Below are 21699 nucleotides of genomic sequence, written 5' to 3'. Positions count from 1 at the left end.
ACTCTCCTTCTCCCACCTGCTCTACCTCTCTCTGCTTCTCCTCACTGCAGGCGACATATCTTCCAATCCTGTTACCCCCACATCCAGGGCCGGTTTTAGCCAAAGTGGGGCCCTGGGCAAAAGTTTAAAGTGGGGCACCAAACGCTCATATATTGTACCATCACACAGAAACATTTCAGTTGCATTTACATGCACAGAGTTCAGGCCATTAAGCGAGTGCAATTGTTAAGTCGTTCTGTGCTTGATATTGGCGTCTTTAGACAGGCTGACTAACAATGATGAGCGCATGATGAACAGTGATGAACAATTACTAGTGATGTGCTGCTGAGAATAATGATTTTTGTTCTGCCATAAACAATCCAATCACCCGATGAATGAGCAGCATTTTGCTCATTCATTGGGCAATTGCCAATCTTTACACTTATTAACTTTTGTCTGTGCTGCCGGGATTTATAACTGTGGATGCTACATACACATAGTTCAGTTTTTCTATTATATCAAATACTTATTTCAAGCAATAATATACAAATTAATTATGTAAAAATGTAAAAATCATACAGTCTGATTTTCTAGATTACTTTTTATATTCTGTCTCTCACAGTTGAAGTGTACCCACGATAAAAATTACAGACCTCTTCATTCTTTGTAGGTGGGAAAACTTGCAAAATCAGCAATGTATCAAATACTTATTTTCCCCACTGTATATATGAGCACATAGATATAGACTTGTGTTTATATATATATATATATTTATTAAGCGCATATATATACAGTACAGACCAAAAGTTTGGAAACACCTTCTCATTTAAAGATTTTTCTGTATTTTCATGACTATGAAAATTGTCCATTCACACTGAAGGCATCAAAACTATGAATTAACACATGTGGAATTATATACTTAACAAAAAGTGTGAAACAACTGAAAATATGTCTTATATTCCAGGTTCTTCAAAGTAGCCACCTTTTGCTTTGATGACTGCTTTACACACTCTTGGCATTCTCTTGATGAGCTTCAAGAGGTTATCACTGGAAATGGTCTTCCAACAATGGTTTTCACTTCACAGGTGTGCCCTGTCAGGTTTAATAAGTGGGATTTCTTGCCTTATGATTGTGGTTGGTACCATCAGTTGTGTTGTGCAGAAGTCTGGTGGATACACAGCTGATAATCCTACTGAATAGACTGTTAGAATTTGTATTATGGCAAGAAAAAAGCAGCTAAGTAAAGAAAAACGAGTTGCCATCATTACTTTAAGAAATGAAGGTCAGTCAGTGCGAAAAATTGGGAAAACTTTGAAAGTGTCCCCAAGTGCAGTTGCAAAAACCATCAAGTGCTACAAAGAAACTGGCTCACATGAGGACCGCCCCAGGAAAGGAAGACCAAGAGTCACCTCTGCTTCTGAGGATAAGTTTATCCGAGTCACCAGCCTCAGAAATCGCAGGTTAACAGCAGCTCAGATTAGAGACCAGGTCAGTGCCACACACAGTTCTAGCAGCAGACACATCGTTTCCACAACTATTAAGAGGAGACTTTGTGCAGCAGGCCTTCATGGTAAAATAGATGCTAGGAAACCACTGCTAATGACAGGCAACAAGCAGAATAGACTTGTTTGGGCTAAAGAACAGACGAAATGGACATTAGACCAGTGGAAATCTGTGCTTTGCTCTGATGAGTCCAAATTTAAGATCTTTGGTTCCAACCACCGTGTCTTTGTGCGACGCAGAAAAGGTGAACGGATGGACTCTACATGCCTGGTTTCCACCGTGAAGCATGGAGGAGGAGGTGTGATGGTGTGGGGGTGCTTTGCTGATGACACTGTTGGGGATTTATTCAAAATTGAAGGCATACTGAACCAGTATGGCTACCACAGCATCTTGCAGCGGCATGCTTTTTCATCCGGTTTGCGTTTAGTTGGACCATCACTTATTTTTCAACAGGACAATGACCCCAAACACACCTCCAGGCTGTGTAAGGGCTATTTGACCAAGATGGAGAGTGATGGGGTGCTACGCCAGATAACCTAGCCTCCACAGTCACTAGACCTGAACCCAATCGAGATTGTTTGGGGTGAGCTGGACCGCAGAGTGAAGGCAAAAGGGCCAACAAGTGCTAAGCATCTCTGGGAACTCCTTCAAGATTGTTGGAAGACCATTTCCGGTGACTACCTCTTGAAGCTCATCAAGAGAATGCCAAGAGTGTGCAAAGCAGTCATCAAAGCAAAAGGTGGCTGCTTTGCAGAACCTAGAATATAAGACATATTTTCAGTTGTTTCACACTTTTTTGTTAAGTATATAATTCCATATGTGTTAATTCATAGTTTTGATGCCTTCAGTGTGAATGTACAATTTTCATAGTCATGAAAATACAGAAAAATCTTTAAATGAGAAGGTGTGTCCAAACTTTTGGTCTGTACTGTATATATGCACAATACTTACCAGTCTGTCTTTTCCTCTTCACTTCTTCTAAACTCCTGCACAGTACAGGACCTGTGATGATATCATGGTTACGACTGTGGTGTCATCAAAGATCCTTAAGCAGTCCCAACAACTGTATTGATAACGCAGAGCTATTATGTAGTTTTTGCGGTAGATGTTTGGTGTCAGTGGTGTAACTTGGGCTGCTCTGTTGCCAGGATGTGACTGTCAACATCATGCTAATTGAGAGACGGCTCCCCGCAATGAGGCAGCGAGGAGCTGGCTGTCAGCATGACATCAGCAGTTACACCCTGGCTACAGAGCGGAAGAGAAGCTGTTGCGACAATGTGACGTCAGCGGAAGTCTCAGAATGATCGTCAGGAATGGTCTGTGACCACTCTGTGCTAGGAGAGATCTGCGCTGGGTAGAATAGGCAGGTAGTAACCACCTGCCTGTCAGCACTTATGCCCATAGTAAAAAATTAATATAATTCTAGATAAACCCTTTGAGAGGGGGTTCCCTAGTAGTTGACAACCCCTTTAAATCCATTACCTGAGGTTGAATATGACACAACAAAATACTAAACTTTTCTTTGTGCACCTTTGAGAAATGCTGCCAATGGCTGGTCTCCTTTCTGCACAGTGGTTCTGCGCTCCTCCCCTCACCCTCTACAGCAACTATTGGTTGCTCAAGTCAAGTCAGCTGGGTATTGTAAAGAGAGCCTGTCACCAGAAAAAAACGCTATTAATCTGCAGATATAGGCTTAATCTGCAGGTTAATAGCGTTACTAACCTGCCTGGTGCCCACACATATCAGAACGCTATGGGGAGAAAATGTCCTTTATTCACTCCAGCAACGTTCAGTTTCAGTCATGGGGGCACAGGATCAGTCACCGATCTGAGTTTACAGTACCGTGCCCCTGGCCTTGACTGACAGCCGGCCCCAATGCAGAGCGACTGTCAGTCAGGGCCGGGGGCGCAGTTACAGCCACTGCTCTGTATTTTCAGACTGGTGACTGAAACCGCGCCGGCACCGCCCCGTGACTGAAACTGGAACACTGCTGGAAGGAATGAAGTTCATTTTCTCCTCGCAGCGTTCAGCTAAGTGCAGGCACCAGGCAGGTTAGTAACGCTATTACCCTGATGATTGACCCCATATCTGCAGGTTAATAGTGCTTTTTCTGGTGACAGGTTCCCTTTAAAGCTCAAGCCCAGGACTTATCAAATCTTCTTATTGTGTAATAAGCACAGTAAACAGGACCTCTTCAACAAATTTGAACTGCTCCAGATGCTCCCCCTGTCATCACACACTTGATGTGATTCTGCAGGCTGACAACCAGGGTCGGACTGGGGTGGCTAGGGCCCACCAGGGGAACTGACTCTAGGGGCCCACACTACAGCCCACCATAAACGGTTTTATTACTTGTTATGCTTTTCTATAATGTTCTATAATTACATGATTGGCCGCGCTGTGGAGCACCAAGTTGCAGGACTATATTCGAACAGTCATTCCGTACTGCCAGAGTCCCTTTAATGGTAACTTGTCACCTTGAAAAACGCTATTTATCTGCAGATAAAAGGGTAATCTGCAGGTAAATAGGGTGTAAAGCCTGGTTAGACGGCTTATTGGAAAAGCATTGGCTACACAGAGAAAATTACATTTTATTCTCCCTGCCGCCACTCGCTTCCTGTTATTGGGTCGGTGCAAGGAGGGAGACATTACAGTCACCACGAACTACAAAGTGAGGGTGCTGCAATAACGTCCGGCACCTTGATTGTGACATCTTCTATGGAGCCCAACCTCAGGCTGAGCTTCATTGAATGACTAACATGGCAGCAACACCTGGCAACTAGTGCTGAGTGAGTGTGGTCGGATAAGGTGTGATCCCAGCATGTTCAGGTGTTATCTGAGTATCTTGTAGTGCTCTGCTAATATGCTCGAGTCCCCGGGGTAGCATGTTTTGCGGCAGTAGACAGACGCAACACATGCAGGAATTGCCTGTTTGTTAGGTAATCCCTGCATGTGTTGCTTCTGTCTACCGCCGCAAAACATGCTACCCCGGGGACTCGAGCATATTAGCAGAGCACTACAAGATACTCAGATAACACCTGAGCATGCTGGGATCACACCTTATCCAACCACACTCACTCAGCACTAGTTGCCAGGTGTTGCTGCCATGTTAGTCATTCAATAACGCTCAGCCTGAGGTTGGGCTCCATGGAAGTGTCACAATTAAGGTGCCTGACGTTATTGCAGCACTTTGTAGCTCGCGGTGACTGTAATGTCTCTTATCCGACCACGCGCACTCAGCACTACTGGCAACCCATCAGCAACCTGCAACTGCGTCACAGGGGGCTGAAGGGAACAGGTGACTGCATGCACCGGCCATTGTGCTATCTAAATGCCGCTGTCAGTGATTGACAAGGGCACTTAAATACTCAAAACAGCAGCAATCAAGGCGAGCTCTGATCACTGCTGTTACAGGCAGACGCCGGCTATGTAACACAGCCGACATCTGCCCAGTATGGAGCAGGCTCAGCTCCTGAACCCGTGTCCATACAAGCACATCCCTATGGTGACAGTTTTGTCAGGGTTAGCATATTTCACTTGTCTGTTCCTAAATGTGGAAAGACAAATGGAATTCCCTAACACATGTGAGTGAGTCCTAACAGATTTAGTAAAGGTGCCTCAAGCATATGAATGTTATTACACACCACAATGCACAGTTACATACACGCATCTTACAAAAATACATATTATTCCAGATACGCAGACGCGCACAAACACGCAGACGCGCACAAACACATCAGTACACGAATACATCATCTGAACCACCATCAATTGTAATGTCAGGTCAGACCCATATATCTTTGTATCGCATAAACCTACAACTCCCAGTATGTAATTAACAATAGAGATACTGGGAGTTATCAGTCATCATCAGACTGCAGACCATACAGGAACCACATTACTGATGAGACACAGGCAGGATCACAAATGAACATTTACATGCAGGTATCTTACCTGAGACGGCTTCTCTGATTAGAGTCGTTCTCTTTCTGTTCTTCCTCTTGTCCAGACTCCATGATGAGTTCCACAGCTCGTCTCTGCAGACTTCCATCTTCTCCGGTCTTCTGCAGCACATCCCCACATGATGCCCTTAAAGATAGCAGTGTCATTATGATGCTCCTGAATAAAAATATCTACACTGAGCCCCTAAATAAACCTAACTCTTACAATGCTCCCTGCACAAAACATGACATACACTCTACCACTGTTAGGGTACATGCTCTCCACACTGTCCTCTCCTTACCATACTGGGCCCCCTCTTCACACTGTCCTCTCACACTGTGTCCCCCCTATACTACCCAGTCTCTATACTGTGCCCCTTCATCACACTCCACCTCCTCAGCATACTGTTACCTCCTTTCTGTGCCCTCACACTGTTTCCCCTATACTGCCGCATCTCTATACCTTCCCCCTCACTACCTAGTCTCTGTGCTGTGTCACATCACACTTTTCTCTCTCCATACTGTCTCCTCACACTATTCCCCCACTCTCCATACTGTTTCCTTATACATCCCCCTTCCCCATTCTGTTCCTGCACTCATTCCCACCCCTCTAGTTCACCATACCGTTTCTTCACACATCTCCCCATTTTGTCTCCTAAAATTTCTCTCCCCAAATATAATAAATCATCGGAAGACCACACAGACATGCAGAAGCGCGCTTACACACACGAAAACAAGCGCACACAGACACATACTAAGGGCTCTTTCACACGTCAGTACATGCGGTGACAGTTTCCTCATGTACCACAGACACTGGTACACGTAGACCCATTCAAATGAATGTGCACACGTCAGTGTGTTTCCACATTCCACAGACCATGTGGTGTCCATGGGCAAAACACGCTGACACGTCTGTTTTTTACCTGCTGCACAGGCCGCAAAACGTCCCGCACACTGATGACAGTTAGTGCTCTTCCCAAGCACTGGGTGCTGAGCGCTGCCCTCATCATAGATCCCTGCTGGCGCTGCGATCAGCAGCAGCAGGGTCAATGATGAGAGTAGTAGTCTACTCCAGCAGTGTCCAACTGTAAAAATAGGAATAAAATAAAAAAAATCCTTATACTCACCTCTCCTAAGAGTCACCCGCTGTAATCCGTGCGAGCACTCACGCCGAGGAGAATGACTCCTGCAGCGAGTGGACCCCGGAGCTGCGCTCAACAAGCGGTGCCCTGTCAATCACTGAGTGCAGCTCCGAGGCCCGCTCGCTGCAGAAGTCATTCTCTTCGGCGTGAGCGCTCGCACAGATTACAGCGGGTGACACTTAGGAGAGGTGAGTACAAGGATTTTTTAATTTTATTCCTATTTTTACAGTTGGACACGGCGGGAGTTGACTACTACTCTCATCATTGACCCTGCTGCTGCTGATCGCAGTGCCGGCAGGGATCCATGATGAGGGCAAGCGCTCAGCACCCGGCTCTTGGGAACAGCGTTAACTGTACACTGATTCCCAAGCACTGGTATGTGTCACACGGATGACACACAGGTGGACACATATCTCCAGTCCCGTAAATATCAGGACATGTGAAAGAGCCCTAATATACACACGCAGATACACATACCCACAGAAATGGGGACACGTACACACGCAGGCAAGCACACACAGAAATGCACACGCAATCATGCACAGACACACTCAGACAATCACACACAAAAATGCAGACAAGCAGGGAAGCACGCACAAACGTGTGAAGACACATATACACGTAGGCATGCAGGCACTCAAATACATACACATGCTGGCATATACACACACACACACGCAGGCATATACACACACACATGCAGGCATATACACACACACACACATGCAGGCATACATACACACACACACAAGCAGGCATATACACACACACACATATGCAGGCATATACACACACACATGCAGGCATACACAAACACACATACATGCAGGCATATACACACACACACACATGCAGGCATATACACACACACACATGCAGGCATACATACACACACACAAGCAGGCATATACACACACACACACATGCAGGCATACACACACACATGCAGGCATATACACACACATGCAGGTATATATACACACACACATGCAGGCATATACACACACACTGTACACACATGCAGGCATACACACACACACATGAAGGCAGGCATATACACACACTGTACACACACAGGCATATACACACACAAATGCAGGCATATACACACACACAGGAATATACACACACGCAGGCATATACACATACAGTCATGGCCAAAAGTATTGAGAATGAGACAAATAGTAATTTTTCCAAAGTTTACTGCTTCATTTTTTGTAATGACAATTTGCATATACTCCTGAATGTCAAAGATTGATCAGCTTAACAGCAATTACTGTACTTGCAAAGTCAATATTTGCCCAGAAAATGAACTTTAACCCCCAAAACACATTTTAACATCATTGCAGTCCTGCCTTAAAAGGAGCAGCTAACATCATTTTAGTGATTGATCCATTAACTCAGGTGTGGGTGTTGATGAGGACAGGGCTGGCGATCAATCAGTCATGATTAAGTAAGAATGACATCACTGGACACTTTAAAAGGAGGCTGGTTCTTGGTATCATTGTTTCTCTTCAGTTAACCATGGTTATCTCTAAAGAAACATGTGCAGCCATCATTGCAATGCCCAAAAATGGCCTAACAGGGAAGAGTATCGCAGCTACAAAGATTGCACCTCAGTCAACAATCTATCGCATCATCAAGAACTTCAAGGAGAAGCATGTCAAAAAGGCTCCAGGGCACCCAAGAAAGACCAGCAAGCACCAGGACCGTATCTTAAAACTGTTTCAGCTGCGGGATCGGACTACCAGCAGTGCCGAGCTTGCTCAGGAATGGCAGCAGGCTGATGTGAGTGCTTCTGCACGCACTGTGAGGCGGAGACTCTTTGAGCAAGGGCTGGTTCCAAGGAGGGCAGCAAAGAAGCCACTTCTCTCCAGAAAAAACATCAGGGACCGACTGATATTCTGCAAAAGGTACAGGGAGTGGACTGCTGAGGACTGGGGCAAAGTCATTTTCTCTGATGAATCCCCTTTTCGATTGTTTGGGACATCTGGAAAACAGCTTATTCGGAGAAGAAGAGGTGAGCGCTACCACCAGTCTTGTCTCATGCCAACTGTAAAGCATCCTGAAACCATTCATGTGTGGGGTTGCTTCTCAGCCAAGGGAATCGGCTCACTCACAGTCTTGCCTAAAAACACAGCCATGAATAAAGAATGGTACCAGAATGTCCTCCAAGAGCAACTTCTCCCAACCGTCCAAGAGCAGTTTGGCGCCCAAAAATGCCTTTTCCAGCATGATGGAGCACCTTGCCATAAAGCAAAGGTGATAACAAAATGGCTTATGGAACAAAACATAGAGATTTTGGGTCCATGGCCTGGAAACTCCCCAGATCTTAATCCCATTGAGAACTTGTGGTCAATCATCAAGAGACGGGTGGACAAACAAAAACCAACAAATTCTGGCAAAATGCAAGCATTGATTATGCAAGAATGGACTGCTATCAGTCAGGATTTGGTCCAAAAGTTGATTGAGAGCATGCCAGGGAGAATTACAGAGGTCTTGAAGAAGAAGGGGCAACACTGCAAATATTGACTTGCTGCATTAACTCATTCTAACTGTCAATATAACCTATTTGTACTCATAATATGATTGCAATTATATTTCTGTATGTGATATAAACATCAGACAAACACTAATAAAAACCAGAGGCCAGCAGATCATGGGAAAATATAATTTTGGTGTCATTCTCAAAACTTTTGGCAATGACTGTACACACAGGCATATACACATACACAGGGATATATACACACACACACACAGGCATATACACACACAGGCAGGCAGCATATACATAAAAATTCATACAAACACACACTATATTACACAATCTGTACAGTACAGAAGCGCTCCTAAGGCGGGAGACTGCAGTGCAGGGCGCGCTGTGACGTCACTTTCAGCAGACGTGTGGCCCTGTCTGCTAAATGTGACGCTGCAGTACAGCCCCTGCTCTGCTCTTCGGCTCTCCTGCTCCCAGGCCACTCCCGCTACTGTTCTGGGCATCGCGGCGGCGGTGAGAGTGTGTGCGCGCGCCCTTAAAGGGCCCGCGACCACTTTTTTTTCCCTTTTTTTTTTTTAAATTCTCCTCTGCCTTCTCTGCAGGGGGCCGGGGCCCCCCGGGAAATTTCCTGGCACCCCGCCAGGCCTGTCCGAGCCTGCTGACAACCCCCCACTCTCCTATCTCCCAGCCTCCCTCATCCCCGCTCCATCAGCTACTAGTTACCAAAGTGTTTTCTGCTTGGTGAGCTCAGCTGACATCAGTCTGACAGTTTCCACTAAGATATATTGCAGAAAAGGCAGCCCACCGCACAGCCTGGAATGCCGGCTGCACTTTTCAGTAAGATATCTTGCTGTTGTCCATAATAGCATGGAACATTAAAAGATAAGCTTCAAGTCACGGACCATGAGCTGGGAGTCAGAGGGAACAGACAGAGGCTGCAGTGCTGGGACGAGGCACAGGTTTTGCCTCACACACTTGTACGTGTCAGCGCCTCACCTGATTCCTTCAGCATCCTGTCACATGCGCAGAAAAAACCCAGCTCAGTCTCAGACCAAAGTCACTGGCAGGGGCTGGAGGGGATGGAGCGCTGCCTGGCCGTTTCTATTGAGAGTGCAGGAACGACGTAGCTCCTGTCTCATTGATAATTGGAAAGGAGCCCCCAACACAGCCCCCAGTGTGACCGCAACCATTATGCCCCCACTGGGGGCCCCTGAGGGAGTGGGGGCCCCAGGCATTTGCTTTGTTTGCCTCCCCATAATGTCAGCCTGCCCACATCTGATACTTCCCATTTATTCCCCCTCTTATCGCTCTCATCCTAATATGAATTACCGCAATCTCTCCTATGTAAAACCTGTGTCCTTGACGACCACCCCTCTGCTTCCTCTCTCTGGAGCACTCTGAAATGCCCACTCTGTCTGTAATAAGCTCCATGTGATTCATGACCTCCTTACCTCTCACAATTTCTCCTTCCTGGGCCTCACCGAAACATGGCTGACACCCTCCAACACTGCCTCCCTTGCTCCGCTGTGTTATGATGGCCTCCACTTTGCCCACACTCTTCTCCTTGGCAACATACATGGCGGAGGAGTGGGTCTTCTTCTTTCTACCAACTGCACCTTTAATCCAATCCCACCTCTAACCTCCCTTATCTTCTCTTTTGAAGTCCACTCTGTCCGCATCTATTCTACCTCCAAGTGGCCGTCATATACCGACCTCCGGGCCCGGCCACTACCTATATTGACTAATTCTCCACCTGGCTTCTTCACTTTCTTTCCGCTGACATTCCCACTATCATAATGGGTGACTTCAGCATCCCTACTGACACCCCCCAGTCAGCAGCCTCCAAACTCCTGTGTCTTACTTTATCTTTTGAACTTACTCAATGTTCCTCCTCAGCCACCCACACAGACGGAAATACATTAGACCTTATCTTCACCCGTCTCTGCTCCCTATCTAACTTCACAACCTCCCCTCTCCCCCTACCTCATCACCATCTACTCACTTTCTGTTAGCAGAGGATTAATCCGCGTGACATCCAGAGTTTAGAACACAGAATGTAGGTTTATTCATATCCAGCATAGGCACAGCATGGAGTCTGGTGTTACTGCAGCATGAGGAAATCAAATCAGATATATAACAACAACACAGGAAGAGAAGGAGGGGGCATCCTGTCTGTGGGAGTTTTTTTTTAACTAAACTTTGTTAACAACCTCACAATATGCACAACATATGAAACAGCACAGTAGTTGTTGCAATACACATACAGATTAATATGTATTATTCCAACACCCCCACTCAACAACTACTTATCCTCTTAGTCCCATTGTGGTTCTCAATTCTTTTAACCTAGCTCGTGGCAATGGCTTTGTCATAATGTCAGCTACCATCTTATCAGTTTCACAATAGACAAAGTGAATTATCCCACGATCTATCAAATCACGTAGATGATGATGTCTGACGTCAATGTGCTTGGTTCTATCACTGATTTTTTCACTGCATGCAAGTTTAATGCATCCTTGGTTGTCCTCATAAATCACCGTCGGCTGAGTTGTCGGTTTGCCAAGATCGTCCATCAATTGTCTTAGCCAAACAACCTCCTGGCTTGCATAGGCTGCGGACACATACTCCGCTTCTGTAGATGACAAGGCAACAGACACTTGTTTCCTACTAGACCAGGAGATTGAACTTTCTCCAACTTTAAACAAGTATCCACTTGTGGATTTATGATCACGCGAATCACCAGCCCTATCCACATCTACATAGCCGGTAAGTTCTAGATCTCCTGCTGCAGATAGTTTTAAATTTACATCTTGCGTTTCTTTCAAATATCGGAGAAGTCTCTTAACAGCATTCCAGTCTCTTTGGCGCGGTTTTTCCACATATCTGCAAAGGATTCCAACTGTTGTTGTGATATCCGGTCGAGTCATAGTTGATATGTATAGAAGTGTCCCCACTGCCTGACGATATTTCTCATTGTTAGGCAACAGGTCATCTTCTCCTTCCAGCTTCAGGTAGGATGGTTCCATTGGGGTTGATATACCTTTGACCTCCGACATTTTAAACTGATTCAGAATCAAATTAATTTTTGCACTTTGGTTTAGAAGAAAACTTCCATCTTCCTCTCTCTGGATTTGGATTCCTAGATAATATGTCACACTTCCAAGGTCTTTTGATTCAAAGTGCTGATTCAGAATTTCAGTCATTTTTCCAATTTCTGCGTCGTCTTGATGAACAACAATCACGTCGTCCACATATAAGAGAATATACATCCACTTTCCATCTGTATATTTTGTCTTCCAACAAGACTTTATTCATCTTGGTGTTCCATGCTCTTGCTGATTGCTTAAGACCATAGAGAGATTTTTGTAGTTTGCAAACAAGATTCTCTTGACCTCTTTTTACATAACCTTCAGGTTGAGTCATGTATAAGTCCTCCTCAATGTCACCATTTAAAAAGGCAGTTTTTATATCCAAATGTCTGACATACATCTTTTGTACAGCAACTACAGCTAACAAAGCTCTGAACGTGGTCTGTTTAGTGACTGGAGCAAATGTAGCATCGTAATCTTCGCCATACTTTTGAGAATATCCTTTTGCGACCAACCTTGCTTTGAATCTGTGGACTTTACCTTCTGAGTCATATTTGGTTTTGAAGACCCACTTGCACTTGATTGCCTTTTTGCCCTGTGGTAGCTTGGTGAGTTTCCAAGTTTGGAGTTGATGAAGCGATTTGATTTCCTCATTAGCGGCATCGATCCACTTTGTTCTTTCATGGACAGGTAGTGCTTGCATTTCATCCCATGACTGCGGCTCTGACTCAGGTAGTGTCTTGACAATGTAGGATAGACGTTTAGCTGGTATACCTTTGCTTGATCTTGACGATCTCCTGATTTCAGATTCACCTGATTTTTCTGTTGTTCCTTCATTAGTTGAAGAATCCAGCCAGACCTCTACATCCTCCTTGTTGCTGTCTTGTAATTGTGACTTCAGCTGGACTACTGGCGTGATGTCACAAAACTTGGGTGATACAAAGTTCTCATCAATCACTACATCTCTACTTATTGTGATCTAGTTTGTTTCTGGGTGTAGAATCAAAATGCAGCAGCAGGGGTTTTAGAAATAACTACACAAAAAAATAAATGTAAACACAAGCAGGTGTAGTGCTATAGAAATGTAAAACTTAACATTTATTACCACTAGATAAAATATGTGCAAAATACAAGGACCTAAAAACACAGATGTACTGTCTGTGATATTAGATAGCCAAAATACTTCCATGTATTGTTGCGTCCAAAGATATAGATATATGTCATATAAGCATATTGTATCTCTGACGCAACCAAGAAAGTGTGGCAAAAAGAAAATGATGGAGCCTACGGGACACTATAACAACTTATTGTGTCTCAATATGTGAGAACGCAGAAACATTAACCCTATCAATGGTAACCATTTAACCTTGCTATATATAGAAATGGAACATCCTCACCAATTTTGATATCCGTTCCTGCTCTCAGACTTCAAGATAGCTCCATATGATGGGGGCAGACCAAGTCTCATAGGGTCACCAGCCCATCACAATATACCGCTCCCGACGCGTTTCTTTGCCTTAGCTAGTCATCAGGGGAAAAAAAGAGAAGACATGCGGTATGCACGCTGCCCACAATCGCGCAGCTCATTCACCAGACAGCGCCATTTGACACTCTGATAAGTCCTCTTTTAAATCCTAGTCGCGCTATACTCGCGATCGTGTCACTTCCGGTTCCGGTCAGCTGACATCCGGTATGTGGAACGCAGGTGCCGGGCGTGACACGCAAGCGTCACATCCGGTGTGCGCATCACAGACAAGGAAAAACCGCACACTACGGAGCGACGATTAAGGGGCACACAAGGTAACCAACTGACATCTTGTGTTGGATGGTGACATGAAGCCCTCCCATCCATAAGTACCCCAGGCCAGGGCAAATGTCCAAGTTATACAGTAGCTGACACCCATCCAGGCACATACCGTATGTACCGCGGTATATACTAACCGCGTATATTCTGCCCCAATGGTTCATGAGCTGGAAATACCTCATAGGTCAAAACCGCACAGTGGTGCCACGGCCCAGGTCGAGAGCGCACTTAAAGCCCAAACAAAAAATTATTATGAAAATAAAAATGGAAATAAAGGTGAAATTATGAAAAAAAAAAAAAAAAAAAGGGGAATATGAAGAAATATGAAGAAATATGAAGAAAATATCTTTGGACGCAACAATACATGGAAGTATTTTGGCTATCTAATATCACAGACAGTACATCTGTGTTTTTAGGTCCTTGTATTTTGCACATATTTTATCTGGGTGTAGAATCCTATAACCTTTCTGGGTTTCGCTGTAGCCTACCAGGATACCTTCCTTAGCGTGAGATTCCCACTTAGTTCGCTTTTCTTTGGGAACATGTACAAATGCTTTACTTCCGAATATTCTTATGTGATGTAGTTTTGGCTTTCTGCTATTCCATTGCTCAAATGGAGTTTTGTCTGTAGCTTTACCTGGTAGTCTGTTCTGAAGATAGCAAGCTGTCATGATTGCTTCACCCCAATATACTGTGGGCAGATTTGCATCAAATAACATGCTTCTTCCACTTTCACATAGTGTTCGGTTCCTTCTTTCCGCGACACCATTTTGCTCTGGGTTGTACGGTACAGTGGTCTGAAATAGGATTCCATTTTTCTTTAAAATGCTCTGTGTCTCATTACTTGTATATTCAGTCCCATTATCTGCACGTAGAATCTTTGACATTCTTCCAAATTTATTATATACTTCAGCTAGGTATATTTCAAGTTTCTCTGGAACTTCCTTCTTGCTGTGAAGCAGGTGGACAACTGTATATCTTGAATGATCATCAATAAATGTGAGAAAATATCTCTTCTTCCCTGGGGTCAGAGTGCTCATTGGACCACAGACATCTGTGTGTATTAAATCTAGTGGCTGTGCTGTTGTTGTACTAATTCTCTTAGGAAAAGCTTTCCTAGACATTTTCCCTTTGATGCAGCTAGTACACTTCATTGTCTGGTTACATAGATCAATTGTAATATCCTCAGCTAGTTGCTTTTGGACTAACTTTCTTATTGCTTCTGGGTCTCTGTGTGCCAGACGCATATGCCACACATGAATACAGTTTTTATGCTCTTCTTGTTGCGCTGTATACACACACTCTTTGCATTTCAGCTGATAAAGTTCATCTGTGATGTTTCCCTCTACTAGTGTGTGACCTTCCTTTGAGATGATGCAGCTATCATGCTTAAATGTAACTTCATTTCCTTGTTTTGTGAGTTTCTTCACAGATAGTAGATTACTTTCAAGACTAGGCACATACAGCACATCCTTTACTGGGATCTTCCTGCTTTGTGTTGGTGAGATTTGACAATCAATATAACCATCTCCTATGCCTTCTGAAGTCATGTACTGACCATTAGCCATAATCACTTTCTCTGATTTACTTTGGTTAAGCTTAGAAAAGAAGTCTCTGTTATTAGTCATGTGACTAGCTGCTCCAGAGTCTATACACCATGCATGCTTTGATGTATTTGCACTGACAGTAAATGCAGTTTCAGTATTCACAGAATCATTTTCTCCAGATACAGCACTTTTAACCCTTTGATGACTGCTTTGCTTTTTCAGCTGATTCATTCTAGCTTTCCAGACTCTGCAGTCAGCTTTCAAATGTCCTGATTTCTTGCAAACAAAACATTCACGTGTTTCTTTTATGTGCTTCCTGTTATCAGTTAGGTTTTGTGTCTGTAAAGCAGATTCTGTGTTGCATGTCCTACTGTTTACACCTTCTGCCTTTCGCTTATATTCATTTATGAGCTTCCCCCTGACATAATCCAGTGTAAGCTCATCATCTGGACGCGCATCTAGTGCGGTTACAAGCGTATCATACCTCTCTGAAAGGCCACTAAGCAGTAATGCGGCCACATGAAAGTCCTTTAGATCTTCCCCAATGACTCTCAGGCGTTCTACAACTTCCAGAACACTTCTTATGTAATCCTGCATATCCTGGCCTTTCTGTAGCTTAGACTGGTACAGCTTTCTCATGAGATAGAGCTTATTGCTTAAATTTATCCTCTCATGTACCTTTTGCAACTGCTCCCACATTTCCTTTGCAGTATTACATTTACACACATGCACAATCTGGTCATCATCTATACTGAGTGATATGGTACTTTGTGCTTTCTGATCCATCTCTGTCCACTCCTGTGGCACTGGGTCAGGTTTAGGCTCCTGTGTGTATTTCCACGTACCTTCTCTTATTAGCAGCATTTTCACTTTGAATTTCCAGGATTGATAATTCTGGTTAGTGAGACTTGGCACTGTAAATTTCATGGAGCTGCTGCTGGTGGCCATCTTTGCTTCTTCTCAGTTTGCTGTCTTTCTTTCTTTTCTTTCCTCTGTGTTCTGGGGATCTGTGACTCTGGGACTCTGGTACATCTGGGCCCATAACCTGTTAGCAGAGGATTAATCCGCGTGACATCCAGAGTTTAGAACACAGAATGTAGGTTTATTTATATCCAGCACAGGCACAGCATGATGTTACTGCAGCATGAGGAAATCAAATCAAATATATAACAACAACACAGGAAGAGAAGGAGGGGGCATCCTGTCTGTGGGAGTTTTTTTTTTTTTAACTAAACTTTGTTAACAACCTCACAATATGCACAACATATGAAACAGCACAGTAGTTGTTGCAATACACATACAGATTAATATGTATTATTCCAACACTTTCTCATCTCTGTCCTCCTCACCTGTCACCCATGTCAGCAAATAGCACACCCCTGAAGAAACCTTGCATGTCTCCACACTCACACACTCTCTAATTCTATTCTACCACTGACATCCATATCTTCACTCCACGACACAGACAGTGTCACTGCCTTCTACAATGCCACTCTAGCATAGCACCAGCTATTGACTCGGTTACCCCTCTCATGCATGACAGAGTGTGACGAATCAATAGACAAAACTGGCACAATAGCATCACTAAAAAGCTTTGGCAAGTGTCCAGGGTCGTGCAGGGCTGCTGCTAGGAATTTCGGTGCCCCATACTGGCAAAATTTTGGGGCCCCCTTGAAACTCCACCCAGGCTTCACCCCAGCTCCGCCTCCACTCCTCAAACCTTCCACAGTCCCACCGACCACTCTTGGAAAAACTCTACTTTCTGCCACACTGTGACCACACCACATATTACCACCACATAGTGACTGAATAATACCACATACAAGAGACAAATACTGTCACACCATGACCAGATCAAGTCTATGAGAGCATCGTTCAGGCTTTCAGACTTGCATTGAGAGATTGTGACATAGCTTCTGACTTCCAGTCAGTCAGAAGCTGCGTTCACAAGATGGCGCCGCAAGACCGAAGCAGTGCTGAAAATTGATGAAGACGCCAGAAGATGAGTATGACTTATGTTTAAAGGGACTCTGTCAGCACAGGATGACTGTTCAAATAAAGTCCCACCACTCGGTACTTCACGGCAGAGCCAACCCTTTAAATTCACCTGCCCACCTGTTTGTTCTCCCTCTATCTCCACACCCCCCCTTCTGGCTGGGAGTCTGCATTTCACATCCTTGAAGCCAAGTGATTGCCATTCCTGGCTCTGACACCAGCGAATCCTCACAGTGCTTACGATGTGTGGATTCACAAGTCTTCAGTCAGTGACACAGAGGGACTGCTGGCTTGTGGATTTAGACTGGACAACCCCTTTAAGGCTCCTTCAGCCATCAGTGAATATCGGTCTGTGCTCGGACCGCAATGCATGGACTTGCCGCGGGTCTCCTGACCTCAACTCAGCAGCCTCACAGCATGTATGAGCATGCGGGTCAGCATGATTGGTGCCCAGTCCAAGCACTGCAGACTGAGAGCAGAACGATTTCTCACTTCCAGTATTTACACTGTCATAATAATAAAGATGTTTCCCAATCATATACAGTGCATTGTGAAAGTATTTGGCCCCCTTGAACTTTTCTACCTTTTGCCACATTTCTGGCTTCAAACATAAAGATATAAAATTCAATTTTTTTGGAAAGAATCAACAACAAGTGGGACACAATCGTGAAGTGGAACGAAATTTATTGGATATTTTAAACTTTTTTAACAAATTAAAAACTGAAAAGTGGGGCGTGCAATATTATTCGGCCCCTTTACTTTCAGTGCAGCAAACTCAGTCCAGAAGTTCAGTGAGGATCTCTGAATGATCCAATGTTGTCCTAAATGACTGGTAATGATAAATAGAATCCACCTTGTGTAATCAAGTCTCCGTATAAATGCACCTGCTCTGTGATAGTCTCAGGGTTCTGTTTCAAGTGCAGAGAGCATCATGAAGACCAAGGATCACACCAGGCAGGTCCGAGATACTGTTGTGGTGAAGTTTAAAGCCGGATTTGGATACAAAAAGATTTCCCAAGTTTTTAACATCTCGAGGAGCACTGTACAAGCGATCATATTGAAATGGAAGGATTATCAGACCACTGCAAATCTATCAAGACCCAGCCGTCCCTCTAAACTTTCATCTCGAACAAGGAGAAGACTGATCAGAGATGCAGCCAAAAGGCCCATGATCACTCTGGTTGAACTGCAGAGATCTACAGCTGAGGTGGGAGAGTCTGTCCATAGGACAACAATCAGTCATACACTGCACAAATCTGGCCTTTATGGAAGAGTGGCAAGAAGAAAGCCATTTTTCAAAGATATCCATAAAAAGTCTCATTTGAAGTTTGCCACAAGCCACCTGGGAGACACACCAAACATGTGGAATAAGGTGCTCTGGTCAGATGAAACCATTATCAAACTTTTTGGCCACAATGCAAAACGATATCTTTGGCGTAAAAGCAACACAGCTCATCACCCTCAAAACACTATCCCCACTGTCAAACATGGTGGTGGCAGCATCATGGTTTGGGCCTGCTTTTCTTCAGCAGGGACAGGGAAGATGGTTAATATTGATGGGAAGATGGACGGAGCCAAATACAGGACCATTCTGGAAGAAAACCTGTTGGAGTCTGCAAAAGACCTGAGACTGGGACGGAGATTTATCTTCCAACAAGACAATGATCCCAAACATAAAGCAAAATCTACAATAAAATGGTTCAAAAATAAACGTATCCAGGTGTTAGAATGGCAAAGTCAAAGTCCAGACCTGAATCCAATCGAGAATCTGTGGAAAGAGCTGAAAACTGCTGTTCACAAACGCCCTCCATCCAACCTCAATGAGCTCGAACTGTTTTGCAAGGAAGAATGGGCAAGAATTTCAGCCTCTCGATGTGCAAAGCTGATAGTGACATACCCCAAGCGACTTTCAGCTGTAATCGCAGCAAAAGATGGCGATTATTAACTCAAGAGGGCCGAATAATATTGCACGCCCCACTTTTCAGTTTTTAATTTGTTAAAAAAGTTTAACATTTCCAATAAATTTCGTTCCACTTCACGATTGTGTCCCACTTGTTGTTGATTCTTTCCAAAAAATTTGAATTTTATATCTTTATGTTTGAAGCCAGAAATGTGGCAAAAGGTAGAAAAGTTCAAGGGGGCCAAATACTTTCACAATGCACTGTATATGATTGGGAAACATCTTTATTATTATGACAGTGTAAATACTGGAAGTGAGAAATCGTTCTGCTCTCAGTCTGCAGTGCTTGGACTGGGCACCAATCATGCTGACCCGCATCCTCATACATGCTGTGAGGCTGCTGAGTTGAGGTCAGGAGACCCGCGGCAAGTCCATGCATTGCGGTCCGAGCACAGACCGATATTCACTGATGGCTGAAGGAGCCTTAAAGGGGTTGTCCAGTCTAAATCCACAAGCCAGCAGTCCCACAGTTTTTAATTTGTTAAAAAAGTTTAACATTTCCAATAAATTTCGTTCCACTTCACGATTGTGTCCCACTTGTTTTTGATTCTTCCCCCAAAAATAGAATTTTATATCTTTATGTTTGAAGCCAGAAATGTGGCAAAAGTTAGAAAAGTTCAAGGGGACCAAATACTTTCACAATGCACTGTATACACTTATATCAATCATTCCCTCCCCTCCCCCCTTTCAGGAGCAGAGGGAATGATTGTATCATATAATCATGTACTGAGATGGTGGACAAATTAATACATGAACTTAAAGGGGTTTTCCCACGAACAAAAGTTAATTTTAATCAATAGATCTTTGAATAATGTAATGGCTGTGTCTGACCGTGTACAGAACACGGTCTGATCATACCATGACGCGCCCTCTGGGCCGTGGGGTACCCGGTGCCGGGCCGGTAAATGCTGGGGGATGTCACAGTAGCGGTAACCCGGTCCGTGACCCAGGGGTTATTGATAGGGGATTTATGGTGATTGTATAAAGTTTGTGACGCCACCTGTGGTATGCGGCTAGGGGAGCCGCCGCTGCGGAGCAGGTCCTCTGGAGCTGATGTTACTGCAGCAGGGATAGTGTGGCTCTCCACAGGTAGAACTTAGCTCCAGGGCAGTGTAGATGTTATGGGTCATGCTGGACGTTGTAGTGCAGGGGTTGATGGCGCAGCAATAATCCACAACTCAATGGCGGTTTCCTCTTATCTTTACTGGTGGTGATTAGACAAGCCGGGACTAGGGTGCTGGCTAGAAGTGGAAGTCCGGGCATCCTGGAAGCAAGTAAAGAATCCTCCTTGCCAGGTGAAATTGGAGGCCTTCCCTTTACACTAAACTCTTTGGCCCTGCTGCTTGTAGCTGTGCGCGGCCCTCGTCCCTGAGTGCAACGTTTCTGTGCTCACTCGTATGGCAGGCAGCTCGGGCCTTGCTGGTGCGTCGCTCTCACGTGTCGGTGCTGAACCCTGCGGTGCTGCTGAGCCTTTGGGCGTCTGATGGGGCCAGGAGACCTGCAGTCTCCTGCCCTCCGGTTTCTACTGCTGGGCCTTCGGTGCCCCACAGCCTCGGACTCCGGTGTCCGGTTCTTCTGTGCTGGTTCTTCTGGGGTGAGCTGCCGCGCAGCTCCAGTCCCCAGCTCCTCTCTCCTCGATGTCCTGACTTCAACTCCTCACACACTAAGTCTCACTAACCACGCCCCCAGATCCCAGTTGCCAAGGGGAGGGACTCCCCTTGCTGGTCTGGAGCCAGGAAAGTGTTGCATGCTTAGTAAAACCTGATTAGGGGACTCCTGCTTGCTTCCAGGCATGGCATCAACTCTTGTGAGGGAGGCAATGCCACTGTGGCAACCTGACCCCTGGGGTGCCACAACCACATCTCATGCTAAGGGGAGGAAACAAAAGAGTATACAGACATTTCAGCATGGGATCCCAACTGTTTCTTTCTTTGAAGTAAAACATTGTTTAAAAACAGGCAGTGAAATGTTTTACCTCACAGAAAGAATCAGCTGTGATCCCCTGCTGTAATGTCTGTATATTCTTTTTCTTCCTCCCCTGCCCAGGAGATGTGGTATGATCAGACCATGTTCCTGCACGGTCAGACACAGCCATTACACAGTACACAGCAGGGGCACATGTATAAGATTATCTCAGCACAGGAACATTTTATTTAAACACATCCAATTGTGGAAGTTATTATTATTCCAAGGTCTATTGATCACCCTATTTGTCAACTACTCTTGTTCCTCCTACCTGTCC

Source organism: Phyllobates terribilis, unplaced genomic scaffold (assembly GCF_046119375.1).
Source record: "Phyllobates terribilis strain yellow unplaced genomic scaffold, ASM4611937v1 Scaffold_29__1_contigs__length_15306474, whole genome shotgun sequence".
Taxonomy (NCBI): Eukaryota; Metazoa; Chordata; class Amphibia; order Anura; family Dendrobatidae; genus Phyllobates; species Phyllobates terribilis.
This window is presented reverse-complemented; position numbering follows the sequence as displayed.